Genomic DNA, 13727 nt, shown 5'->3' with positions numbered 1-13727 from the left:
AATACAATTGTCCAAGCTTCCAAGAACCTAAGACAAACAACTTTTCACTTCTTCTTGAACTTGGGTTAAGGCAAACTGCATCAAAGAAAGAAAGAACAAAATCTCAGATCACATAAGAGAGTAGTGGGTGTTCTTAGCAAATATTGGTGCTAGAATTAACAATCAAATAACTCAGGAGAACTAGATGACAAGTTAAATAAAAATAATAACCATGATGGGGGCCGGCCCGGCGCTATAGCGGTTAAGTTCACATGCTCCGCTTCAGCGGCCCCAGGGTTCACTAGTTCAGATCCTGGGCGCGAACCTTGCACTGCTCATCAAGCCATTCTGTAGCAAGTGTCCCACATATAAAATAGAGGAAGATGGGCACAGATGTTAGCTCAGGGCCAATCTTCCTAAAAAGAAAATAAGTAAAATAATGACCATGATAATATTATAGACCTTAACCTTTTTAAATCATTACTAAAAGCTTTTCATTACTAAATTGATAAATGTATATTGTAGAAACTTTAGAAATCACATGAAAGCAAAGCAAAAGGAAAAAATCGTATCTTCCATGATCCCATGACCCAAAGATAACCATAATTAGTATTTGGTGTATGTCATTCAGTTTCCACCACTCTTCATTTGTGTGTGCACGTGTACATGTGTGTGTACATGTGTGTATGTACATGCACATTTACACATACATATACATACACATGTGTGTATATAAAGTCATACTATATACACCATTTTTATAATATTGTATATTTTTAGTCAATATATGTCATGGCCATCTTTGCACGTTATTACATACATGTACCACACCATCTTTTACCATGATTACATGGTTAGTCCCAGGTCCGGGCCCCTCAGTGGTAGCTTCCAGGTTGCCATGTTGCCCCCAAGACCCAGCCTTCCTCTCCCCGCTCTATGCTCCTCTCCTGTCCCCTGAAGTAGGTGCCTGAGCTGCTGAGAACGTTCTCTCACATGCATTTCCCCATCTCTAACTGGACTGCTTCAGCAGGATAAACTCTCAGAAGTAGAATTATGGAGTCAAGACTGAAGGTTTTTATGACAAGCTGCCAAATTTTCCTCGAGAAGCTTCTACCAGCCGGCAGCCCCTCCAGCAGCGTGTGCGCCCTTCTCTCCTCACTGGGAGGGCAGTAACGCTTGTCTCCATGCATTAGAGGGTGCTCCCTGAAGCTGTGCGGTTAACAGTTTGGAACCAATTAGGGGTATTTTACTCAGAATTTTTTTTTCCTGAGAGATCTGTGCCTCCCTTCATCTTGCGGTTTTTGGCAGCCACGATCATCTTTCCAGCCAAATTGGGCTAAAGAAGCAAGCAAATGAGATATACTGATAAGGAAAGCGTTCCTATCATATTTTCTCCATGGATGTACGGTCCCGTATGGTCAGCCCTAACTGTCTGTCTTTAGATAGACTGTTTATGTAAGTTTCTAGGACACATACCTTAATTTTTGCCATCTCCATTTTTTGAAGCACGTATGTGAGCTCTTATGATCCCTCACAAGGCAGCATGAAGTGGAAGATGGAACATAAATCTTGGAAGAAGGCCACGTCTTCATGGCCCGGGTCTGTTCCATGACGTTGGGTGACTGGTCAAGTCACACGTGAGCCTGTCTTTCCTCATCTTTAAGTCGGAGTGGAGTGTCCAACCTCTGTGAAATTAGGAAAATGGTTTCTCCCTTGCGCTACCGAGGGCAGAATTCAATAAGATTGTGTATAGGTAAAGGTTTAAAACATGTTACTCACGAGTGCTAAATTGATAGTGACACAATTAAACAGAGGAGAATCACAGAACTCTGTCTTAGTTTGAGAGGGCCGCCATGACAAAGTACCATGGACTGGGTGGCTGAAACAACAGATGTTTGTTGTCTCACAGTCTGGAGGCCAGAAGTCCTAGATCAAGGCGTCAGCAGAGTTGGCTCCTCCTGAGGTCACTCTCCTTGGCTTGTCGACGGCCATTTTCTCCCTGTGTCTTCACATGGTCTTCTCTCTGTGCATATCTCTGTGTCTCAATTTCCCCTTTTTATAAGGACATGAGTCGTATTGGATTAGGAGCCACACTAATGACCTCATTTTACTTTGATTACCTCTGTAAAAATGCTCTCTCCAAATAAGTCACATTCTGAGGTCCTAGGGGTTAGGACCTCAACATAGGATTTTTTGAAGGGGCACCGTTCAGCCCGTGACAATGACCATAGCAGAAAGGGAACCTAGAGCCGCTTCTCCACAACAACCTTTAATCCCTGAGGAGACAGGTCCAGGGGGTGACGTGCTCCCCTGGGAACCCCCAGGAAAGCAGTAGCAAATCCAGGAACCAATCTTCCTAGAGGGTGAAATGAATTGTTAACTCGGTTCCTCACCTTTCAGCTCACTTTTATGTCCTCATAAAGGACATAAAATTTTCAAATTTTTAAAGCCCGATTCTGAATGCTCTCAGTGAACGAAGATAAGAGACTGACTCCCATTCTTCCACGCACCCAGATTGCCAGCCCTCAGAGAAGGTGGAGGAAAGTTTCACAGCAGCTCAGCTGGAAGGAGAAAATCATTTCCGGGACAGTCAGAAAACCATAGCATCCTATCATGGTGTGCAAACTCAAGGGGATGAAAGTATCACAGCTGTATATTAATACAGAAATCAGCACTTATATCAAGACTGAGAAGGAAGGAAGTTACATTTCACAGATCGCGTTGTACATGGCAGATATGGCACTCAGTGCTGTCATATAATTAGTTTCAATTCAATATAAGTACATTTTAGATCATTTAACATTTTGAATTATTTTCCTCAACGCTTGTGCCCAACCACAGGAAAACTAAAGGCTGCTTCTTCATATTAGGGGGTAGAAGGGTCAGTAATTTTTCCCCCAGACTGGGCACCAGTGATTGGGCAACCAGATCAAGTCTTCAGACTCCTTTGTCGCTCAGTATTTTAATCTGAAAACGGGAAATAATTGGCTCTGTGTTCCTTATCTCCAACTAAATGAGGAGATAGTACTTCTAATGGCTCTGAGTTAACTAAATAATTCCTAACATAAACATGGCCAGTGAAATGATTAGGAGTACTGTGTATTGTTTCCTACAGGCCCAGTCTCAAGGAAATCCTCATTGAAAGTTTAGTGTGGGTGAAAAATGTGGGGTGAGAACAGAAGTCAAAAAATGTGAAGAAAATGGAGGTAAACCATTTCTCAATGCTACTATGAAAGCTACAGCATGTTTTGTTTTTGGGTTTCTTTGTGTGCGAGGAAGATTGTCCCTGAGCTAACATCTGTGCCAGTCTTCCTCTACTTTATGTGGGATGCCACCACAGTGTGGCTTGACAGGCAGTACTATGTCCACACCCAGGATTCGAAACTGTGAACCCCAGGCCACCGAATTGGAGCACATGAACTCAACCACTATGCCACTGGGCCGGCCCCTACGGTATGTTTGAAATGAGGAGGCTTGGGAAGATTTTCCTTAAGCTTCATGTAAGCTGTCACGATATGGATTTGAGAATGAAATAGACGAGGTACTAATTTACCAACCTTGACTTACTGGAAATGAATGTGCTGGATTCCAAGGATGCAGGTTACCAGAATCAAAGGGATGACCTCAGCTTCCAATGCTGTCCTTTACTCCTTCCAGCTGGAGACCTCCCAAGTCGGTGACTAACAGAAAAATGCATTGTGTATGTCTCCACCCCAGCGACTCAGGTAGATGGAGGTGGGACCTCAGGAATGGTTAAAACACTCTATGTCCAAATACAGACAAGACAAGAATGGAACAGCTCCCATCGCTCTCCCTCAAACACTCTTGATGTTCATCCTCCAAACAAAAGCCACGGTGTCATGCAGAAGACTTCCAGTCTCCATGGCGTGTGCTGGGTATTTTCCCAGAAAGCTGCTCTGGCCAGGGATTTGTTGAGGCTGGAAACAGGCTTTCCACTTTGGGTGTGATGAGTAGAGGAGTGAGTGTGTAGGGCAAGAGATGGGCATTACAAATGAAAAAGAAATAGAACTGCATCTCTATTGGTGCCTATATCTCTCTACAGCTTAGTTTTGCTCACTTTTTCCAAATCACTCTCCTCTTACTCATTCAATGTCAAGTTCACAGAGTCTCTTGTTTCCCAGATTATAGATGAGATTACTTTTGTCCTTGAACGTGGATTCTCTTGTGCTTGTAATTGTAGTTCCAAAATACATCGAGTCTATTTCTGCAAATGTTTCTCATATAGCATGCCTTCTTTTTTGGTTCAGTCCGTTACATCTCATCCATATACACATGATAGCTCCCCAATTTATATCCCTATGTGGCAGACCCTGGGGCCCATGCAGCATGCTTCTCCCACCCCTCTTCTCTTTCGCTATTTTAATTCTGATTTTTGTTAGGTATCACCCAGAGAGTTCCTCATATCCAGAGAGGGTAAGTGGGCCCCAGGCAGAGGGTGAGTCTGTGACTCAGAGCTGGCCTTGAGATGTGGAGGGATGCTGTCAGAAACTTCTGGGAAAAATTTTTGGTCCCTGATTGTAGTGGATTCAATTGTGCCCCCTCCCCCAAAAGATATGTTCAAGTCCTAACCCCTGGTATCTGTGAATGTGACCTTATTTGGAGATTTTGGAGATATGGTTTTTGCAGATAATCGAGTTACGATGAGGTCATACTGGATAAGAGTGGGCCCTAAGCCCAATGACTAGTGTCTTTAGAAGAGAAAGGAGAAGGAGATTTGGGCATACAAACAAAGACAGACATACAGGGAAGGAGGTCACGTGATGACAGAGGCAAAATTGGAGTGATGTAGCTATAAGCCAAGGAATGCCAAGCATTGCTGTCAACCCCCAGAAGCTAAGAAAAGGCAAGGAAGGATGCTCCCCTAGAGCCTTCAGGGGGAATGTGGCCTCGCCAAAACCTTGTTTCCAGACTTCTAGTCTCCAGAACTGTAAGAGAATACTCTTGTGTTATTTTAAGCCATTTTAAGTTTGTGGCACTTTGTTACAGCAACCCTGGCAAACTAATACACTGATTAAAGAGGAGAGCAACACAAGAAAAAGTTTTTCTTTGCCCTGATAACATCCCTGATTTCTGTTCTTGTTTGAAGTCATGATGCCTGGAGCTACAGCAGTCATTTTGTGGCCATGAAGCATAAAGTCAATAATATGTGCTAAGCGCGATGGAGCAAAACGACAGAAAGAGTGGGGGTCCTTTGTAGCTATCACTTAAAGTCTGAACCCAACCAGCAACTGCTGCCCTCCACAGTTTGATTTATGTGACAAACATAACCTCTCTTTATCAGCTACTTTTTTGAAGTGTTTATTTTTACCTACAGATGAAAGCATTCCTAACTAATATACTACCTCTAGTGCTTTTCCATTGACTCTAACTTTCACATCTCTCTTAACTACAGATCTGATCACAAACTTCCCAATCACCTTCTCAGTAATGTCCAAACTCCATACCATGTCATTCAGTGCCTGTCATGATGGGATCCAGCCTCATCTACTATTCTCCTGTCTAGTTCCTACACAATTCTATGCACAAACCATATGCTTTGGTGAAATTGGAAAGGATCACCGTTCTTGACAACACACCTCCTCATGTCTTAACTTCTAAGCCTGAAATGCCCCATCATGATCACTCTGCCAGCTACCAAGAAAATAGCAGAGAAATACACAAAGTGCATGTCAGCACCACCATAATAGTGAACAACTGGGAGCAATCTAAGTGCCCAGTCATCAGGGACTGATTCAATCCACTAGGACACATCCATGCAATGGAATCTCGAGAATCTTTAAAATTTATAAAAGCATCCCATTTTATGACATTATATGCAATGTTCACTGTTTAGATGTTGGATGAAATAAAAACCAAATTGAAAAAATGCATAATAGCCTGTTGTCTGTGAGTATTTCTAAATGATAGGTTTTGGGGTGATTTTATTCTTCTTTTTTATACTGTTCTAGATTTTCCAGATTTCCTACAAATATACCTTACCATTAAAATAAGAACTATATGTTTTTAAATCCTAAAGATTCTTCAGGGCTCATTTGGACATTTTATGAACGATTTCCCTAGACTTCACTATGGAATCATCTCCTCATTTGTTTTCCAAAAGTTGTCTACTCTTCCTTCTTAGCACATGGATCATACTCTAGCTTGAAGTAGATTTATTAGTCTATTTATTTCTCTCACTAGGTTTCAAGCTTGTTCAGTGCTCAGAATATGTCCTGGTCACCTTTGTCTTGCTTATGGGGACTAACTAAACAAAGCACTCACTCACTGTTGGGGAGGTAATAATAGCTGGCATGTATTGAACCCTTGGTGTACCAGAAAAAAATCATCATGTCATTTGATCCAATCCATTCATTATTCAGATCTGGCGACTGAGGTCCTGAGAGGTTGATTTGCCCAAAGAAGGAAATCTGAGCGTCCTTGAATCCTCTTTCTTTTTTACCTTTATCTCCAATCCCAACGTTTTGTCACTCCTTCATCCAAAATGTTTTCCCGTATCCTTGCCTTTCCTTCTGTCCTATTGTCTACACTGTCTTCCTGTCACCTGAACTATTAAAATTACTGCATTAATAACCTCCCTGCCCCCAGCTTCTCATCTCGTCCAATCCAACCTCCATTTCTTCCCAGTTACCTTTCTAAAGAATATTCCTATTACAGCACTATGCTGAGTTCATTCTCATTTTTCCCTACTCCTTATTTGGAAGATTTATATTCAAATTACATATAGTTTTTATTTTTAAATTCCAAATTAATCAGAATTTTAAATTGAACTACTTTCACTTTGAAATACATATTCAAATTTAATGTTAATCAATATTTCCCCTCTCCTTCTGAAGAATTAAGAAAAGAGTAAAGAGTGCTCTCGTTCTCCTTACCCTACTTCCTGTCTCCTGTAGTATGGTTTTTCAGTACTGGGTTTTAGTTCCATAATGTTCTCTACCCTATAATTCATCGTTATTATTACTGACGGTTTTTACAGTCAAAGTATGTTTGGTTTTATCCACATGGAGCCCAATTTTTCCTTGTCACATTCTTGAGCATATCTGAGACCTGAGAGATTTCCTGTGTTTATGTTCTTTCTCTCCGAAGCACACCTTTCAAAAGTTCCTTTTGAGGGGGGCTGGCCCCGTGGCCGAGTGGTTAAGTTCGCGCGCTCCCCTGCAGGCAGCCCAGTGTTTCGTTGGTTCGTAATCCTGGACGTGGACATGGCACTGCTCATCAAACCACGCTGAGGCAGCATCCCACATGCTGCAACTAGAAGGACCCACAACGAAGAATATACAACTATGTACCGGGGGCTTTGGGGAGAACAAGGAAAAAATAAAATCTTTAAAAAAAAACGTTCCTTTTGTGGGGATTCCTTAGAGGTAAGATTCATTACATCTTTTTGTATGAAAATATTCTCATCCTTACTCTTGAAAGATAGTTTAGCTAGGTAAAGTTATTTTTTCTTAGCACTTTATTTCTCTGTCTTTGTATATCTATTATTGTTGAGAATTCTGCTGTTGATCTGATTATTGCTGCTTTATATACCTGCCTTTTCTCCATGGCAGCTTTTAAGTCATTTTCGTCAAAATTTCAGCTTTGAAATCCTGTAATGTCACTACTATATACCAGGGTACAAATTTCCTTTTTTTATTCCACTTGAGATGTATTGTACTCTCTGAATCTGAAGAGTCTATCTTTGAAAACATCTGAAAAATCTTCAGCCTTTGGGGCTGCCCCATGGCCTAGTGGCTAAGTTTGGTGAGCTCCACTTCGGTGGCCCAGGTTCAGTTCCCAGATGTGGACCTACAACACTCATCAGCAGACATGCTGTGGCAGTGACTCACATATGAAAGAGAGGAAGATTGGCACAGATGTTAGTTTAGGGTGAATCTTCCTCAGCAAAAAAAAAGAAAAAAAAAAAAAAACTTCAGCCTTTGCATCTTCAAACATTTCTTCTCTCCCAAGTCTCTCTTTTTGAAATTTCAACTAGTCCTTCTCTTTCTTAATTCCCCTTTCATATTTTCCATATTGTCTCTGTGTACAGAATTTCACATTTCTTCAAATCTATATTCTACTGTGCTGTTTCTATATTCAGCTGCTATATGAGAGTAGGAACAATGTCTCTCTTCTTTACTCTCTGCTATGCCTGGGACCCAGGAGGGGTCAAACGCATTTCTTGACCGAATGACTTAGTTTCACATTTGATAGGCGATTGAGGTTTAGCAATACCAGAGGCTTGGCCAATGGCACACATCCAGAGCATAATAGGATGGATTCAGCCCTGGCCTGTCTGACTCCAAAGCCTGTGAATGAATAAATGAGTGAATAAAAAAATGCAAGTAAGAAAATTTGGTCCAGAGACTGAAAACAAAAGTCATGGCACTTCTCCAACCTTCTCCTGGTTATTACAATGGAATATTTATCTCAGAGCTTTTATCTCTCTCCGTTTTCAATGTTTATATTCAGTTCCTCAAAAGAGCTCTATAGATGTCTCCAGAACATCTGTGTGAATCACTATGAAATTACCCTCAAACATGCATCCATGGGTGACAAATAAGTGGTGGCATTTAGTATCTTCCATACAATTTAGCACTTATATTTTTAGTGCTGACTGTACCAGGCATGTTGGCAACTTGGAAAGTCAAGGAGAAATTATGATGGGACCTGTCTTTTCAGAGCTTAAGCTACATGATGGAATTTTCAATACAGTTCAAATGAAGAACTCAGTAGACTAGAATTGGAATATCCCATAGAACTTTTATGCCTTTTCTGGATAGAGGAGGGGCCGCTTGTATGTTAATGTTTTAAAGGGTATAGGCAGAAAATGCAAGAAGGCAGAGAAGTAGCAAACCGCAGGTCCTATATCTTCTTAATTTCTCCCCAGTAGCATCCTGTTAGATCTAACGCATCTATGAAAGACTCACCTCACCATAAACAATTAGAATTAGGCTAATGGCTCACAAAATGGTTCCAACTGTTTCTAGTTCTTGCACAGTAGCTTTTTCCAAAAGCCCTGGCTGATGGTGCTTGCCTAGCCTAGTGGACAGGGCTGGGCTGGCTCCAGGCAGTGGCTATCTCAGCACAGGCTCCTTCCTGCTGTGCTGACAACAGCTGGAAACTGCTTTGAGAGCCACAACCCACACTCACAACTGCCGGTCGATCTTGGGAAGAGTTTCTTCCCCGGCAGATAATTCAGGGTTAAAAGAACGAACATGTTGAAAACCTCGTCCAGGGAAACTTGTTAATAAGTGTGAACAATGCTGATGATAACAGTGCTTTTCTCAGAAGACCACTTCGAAGAGCATTGTTGTTCCCATTTATTTAAGGCTGCCAGGGTCTTATCTCGCCTGTGCCATGTGCTCCCACTTATCTCCGAGCAGTTACTCCACTCAAGCCGACAATGAAGTCCAGTTCAGCACAGCCAACCACCAAATGAAGATCAGGTGGTAGGCAAGTTTTCCTCTCCTGTATTTATTCTCAGCAGAATTGTGCATGTGACTGAACAGTAGTAAGAAAAGCATCTTTCTAAAATTATCCCATGTTTCTAAAACGATGGCAGTTATTTTTGCACTTAGTTTTTGTCTTCACAGGTATCTAACATAGCATTAGGCCCCTGTTTGCAGCGGCGGTTGAAGATGTAAGATGACTTACCAAATGGTCTTTGAACACGAGGGTTCTGTATAATGCGAATGGTCTTTCCCTCCCATGGCCAAGATTAGTCTTCTCAGAATCATCTGTACTTTCCTTCAAATGGTGTCCACGGTCAATAAGTGTAGATACCCAATGAGTTGCTCTCATAGGGTAAACAAGGCAGGATTGGATTTGCAGTGTTAAATGAAAGGACTGGAGTTGATCTAAGTGGAATAATGAACCTCTGTACACACACACACACAGAGGCACACACACACACAGTCACACACACACAGACATATACACAGACATGCACAGCGTCAGATTTGTGTTTACACACACAGATCATATGGGAAGATATTTATAGGAAGCCTAGCACCCCGCTTAAGAGTATTGACTCTGGAGCCGGACTGACTGGATTTGTATCCCAACTTCTTCTCTTAAGAGGTGTGTGACTTTAAACTAAATATTCAACTGTAAAAGGAGGATGATAATAGCATGCACCAAAAAGTGCTGGTGAGAGAACAAAATGAGCTAGTACGCGTAAGGGACGTAAGAGGATGGTTACCAGCCAGGAAGTGCTCTATAAGGGCTTATTAAACAGAATCCTGCCTCTCTGTTGGAAGGAGAATATGTCCTCTGTGTCTCTGGCTGGGCAGCCAGGAGTCCAGCTAACTCAGGAGTTCTACCACCCACGGCCAAGGCAGTGTTCGGATGCTGGTGGGTGACCAGTAGTCTCTGCCATGCCTGCATCACACGGCTAATTTTTGTTTTTATTTGTGTGAATATTTGATTAGTATTTGTATCTCTCACTAGACAACAGGCTCCCTGGAGCCCAGGGCAGTTTGAGAAAGTCTCACAATCTTCTCCCCAGCAGATAGCATGTGCTATACGCTGGCACATGGTAGGTGCTTAATAAATACTTGTTGAATGAATTGTAATTGCTGCTACTGCTGCTTCTGCTCCCACTCCCATTACTGTCAGAGCAGAATTTGGTTTTCCACATCCTAGACTATGATACTGAAATATTGATTCTGGGCTAAAAATTATCTCTCATGAAGATAACCTCCCAAAAAGTTCAAATAATAATAATAATAAACAACTTTGCTCTGCAAAAAAGAGAATAGAAAATTGTTTTAGAAGTTAAAATTTAAAGAATAAAGGAGAAAAATAATCAAGGCTTTGTGCTGCAAGAAGTATAAAATCAAATAAATACTGGGAAAATTTACATGAGAAACAGAGAAAATAACACTACTGAGTGCTGCCAAGTAATTCACAGTCAGGAAAAACTGCCAAGAAGCCTAGAGTTAGCACTATGTCCACGTACCAAATAGGTAGGCATAAAATGTACGTAACAAACAAAACAATCAAACCTTGGACTTGAACACGGGAAGGTAAGCACCACGTCTTGTCATCAAAGGCTTTAAAGGAGCAGGTTCTTGACTGGTCTAGGAAGCCGAAGTCTAGGAAATGTCATGTTCAAGGGAACTGGGTTCAACAGCTAAGCCAATCAAAGCCATGTACACCTGCAGTGAAATATGTGACTATGATGACAGGATTGTGCAGGACAGAGTTTGGTGGAAGATTAAAGGCAGAGGAAGAGCAGGAATATGCTGGAGACCACCCATCCAGATGGAGGAAGCAATGATGTTTTCCAGGCATGGATCAAACAACAGGCACAGATGCAGCGAGAGGAGCTGGATGATGGCAGAGGGAGGCAGCTGAGTGGGGGAAGGCCAGAGAGACATCTGCTAGAAATTGACTTCAGCCAAAAGAGGAAGCAATGCAGGACTGCTTCTCTGGATCTTTCTAACCAACAAGGAAGTGGCAGGGGCCCTGGAAAAAAAAAAGCAGGTTACTGCAGAGTCTGTGACAGCCAACGGTGGGTGAGCTGGATATTGTCAGATGCATGGCCTGGTTTTGAGAAGGCAGAGTTCTACAAGTTGAGAGTGAATACCAGTGGAATTCTAAGACTTCAGAGTGAAATAGCAGGTTGCGTCAAGAGGAATAGAGTCCTTGTTAATGGTGTAATCCGAGGGAAGAAAATGGGGAAGTATCTGAAGAGGTGGCTGACAGGAAATTCTCTGCTAAAGTCAGATGCAAAAATGCTTGTACTTACACCAAAAAAAAAAAAAATGAAGGAAGATGAATATAAATGAGAGTCAGAAATAGAAGAAATAGTGTCAAGAAGCCTTGTGCTTTGAAGAGGTTTGAAAAATCTTCTGAGGCCTAAAATGAGAGTCAAGGAAAAGAATAGGACAGGACGGACCTTCTGCAAGGGTAGCTGGTATATCATAGAAACAGACAACAGAGAGAAAGGAGAACAATTCAGTTAAACAAGCATTTACTGACTGTCTTCTCTGTAGGCCACTACTAGGCGCAAGGAACTCACAGGCCAGATAAAGAAAGTATACACATAACTAGCTTATGCATCAGGATGGTTAAGTTTCCGTCGTGTTATGTATCTTTAAGAGAGAGTTCAATTTGTTGGGGGCTTCAGTTAGGATATACTTCAGGACAAGGAGGTAGAGGTAGGTTTTCAAGGATGCTGATGGATGCCGTAGACTGGGAAACACTAATGCTTTAGGGGAAACAGAGAAGGAGGCACCTGCTGAGAAAAGTGAGAATATATGGTCAGAGAAGGAGGGAGAACCTGGATACAACTATCATTTTAAACTGGGGAGGAGAGAAATTCCAACAGCAAAGTCCCTGCAGATGCTGAATGATATATAACAGTCGTGCATGCTCATAGGAAGGTCTTAGCAATTTAAGGATGGTTTTGGTGGAGTGGTAGGAGAGAAACAAGGTCCCTTGGATGCCTATGAGATGAGGTGGAGGAGGCTATTATTTCCAAATGTTTGCCTGTGATGAGAGCAAAAGAGAAGGTGGACACTATAGGAACATGGAAGATCAAGGATGAATTTTGTGCCTTGTTCTTGTTTTTAATTTTTATTCCTTTCTGCACAGGGGGAATTCTTAAACATAGCTGTGTGCTTAGAGGAAAGAGAGAGCAGAACAAAAGTCACTGGAAATTAAAGATAGTGAGGAGGTAATTGATAAGGAAAGACGCTGGAGGAAGCAGATAGGGGACAGGAGTTGAAGCCATGTGAGGACATTAACTGTGAGAAGTGGATGTCAGCTTCTCCATGAAAATTTCAGGGCTCTGAAAATAGATCTACCTATATCAGTGATGGAGGCGGAATATGAAGGTATTAACTCATGTGGTCTCCCTTTCTTAGAGAATTAAGAACAGATGGCATTCCCAAGAGGGAGAAGAGAGACAGTCCCGAGGGAGATTTGAAGATTGTAGAGAAACAGCTATTTAGGGAAATGGAAGAGAGAGCTATCATGGGATTTGTAGAAGGAGAGTTGGATAGAGTGGAGATCCCAGCTCAAGCTGGAGGCTATGGTTGTGTAGGTCACTGATCCACATGGTGTGAGAGTAGTCCAGGTGCAGAAAAGATAGATGGTTGTATTAATCTAAGGATGGAGTTTACCAGGCAAGTGTGGTGGAAGGATAGGAATTCCTGGAAATGGAAGATGTAGACTAGAGAGGGATTGAAGTGATAAGTCATGAGATCTAGGCTGCTTAGTGCTGGAAGCGAGAGTAGCAAGGTGTTAAGAGCAAACGGATCCTCCAAGAGGTAAAAGAACAAGTGTAGTAGGCATACAGAAGTCTAAGTGCAAGAATAATACAATATTGTGGGCAGAGAGAGGGGTACTTGGATGTAAGTTTTCATAGGAGGAAGAATTTCAGGTTATATCAAGGTCCAGGGTGTGGCCCTGGGAGCGTGTGTCTGGAGTGGGGAGAAGTAGAAATCGGTGGATTTGAGGATGTCAAGAAAAGAGTATTGAATGGAAATATTTTTCAAAAAACCATTGCCAAGCAAATAGCTTTTACACAGGGGAACAACCTAATTCTGCTTCTATGATAAGGGGAAGGATCTAGAAGAGAGGGAAATGTGAGGATTTCATCTCTTCTCTCACAAGAGAGAGGAGATGGTTGAGGGGAAAAGGTCTCAAGAAAGTGGGAGAAAGTACAATTCAGAGCACAGTTGGTGGGACTGGCTGTATAGCTGAAATGAGCAGAAATTAAAGATGAGTCTGGGCAA

This window comes from Equus caballus, chromosome 26 (genome assembly GCF_041296265.1).
Source record: "Equus caballus isolate H_3958 breed thoroughbred chromosome 26, TB-T2T, whole genome shotgun sequence".
Lineage (NCBI taxonomy): Eukaryota > Metazoa > Chordata > Mammalia > Perissodactyla > Equidae > Equus > Equus caballus.
This window is presented reverse-complemented; position numbering follows the sequence as displayed.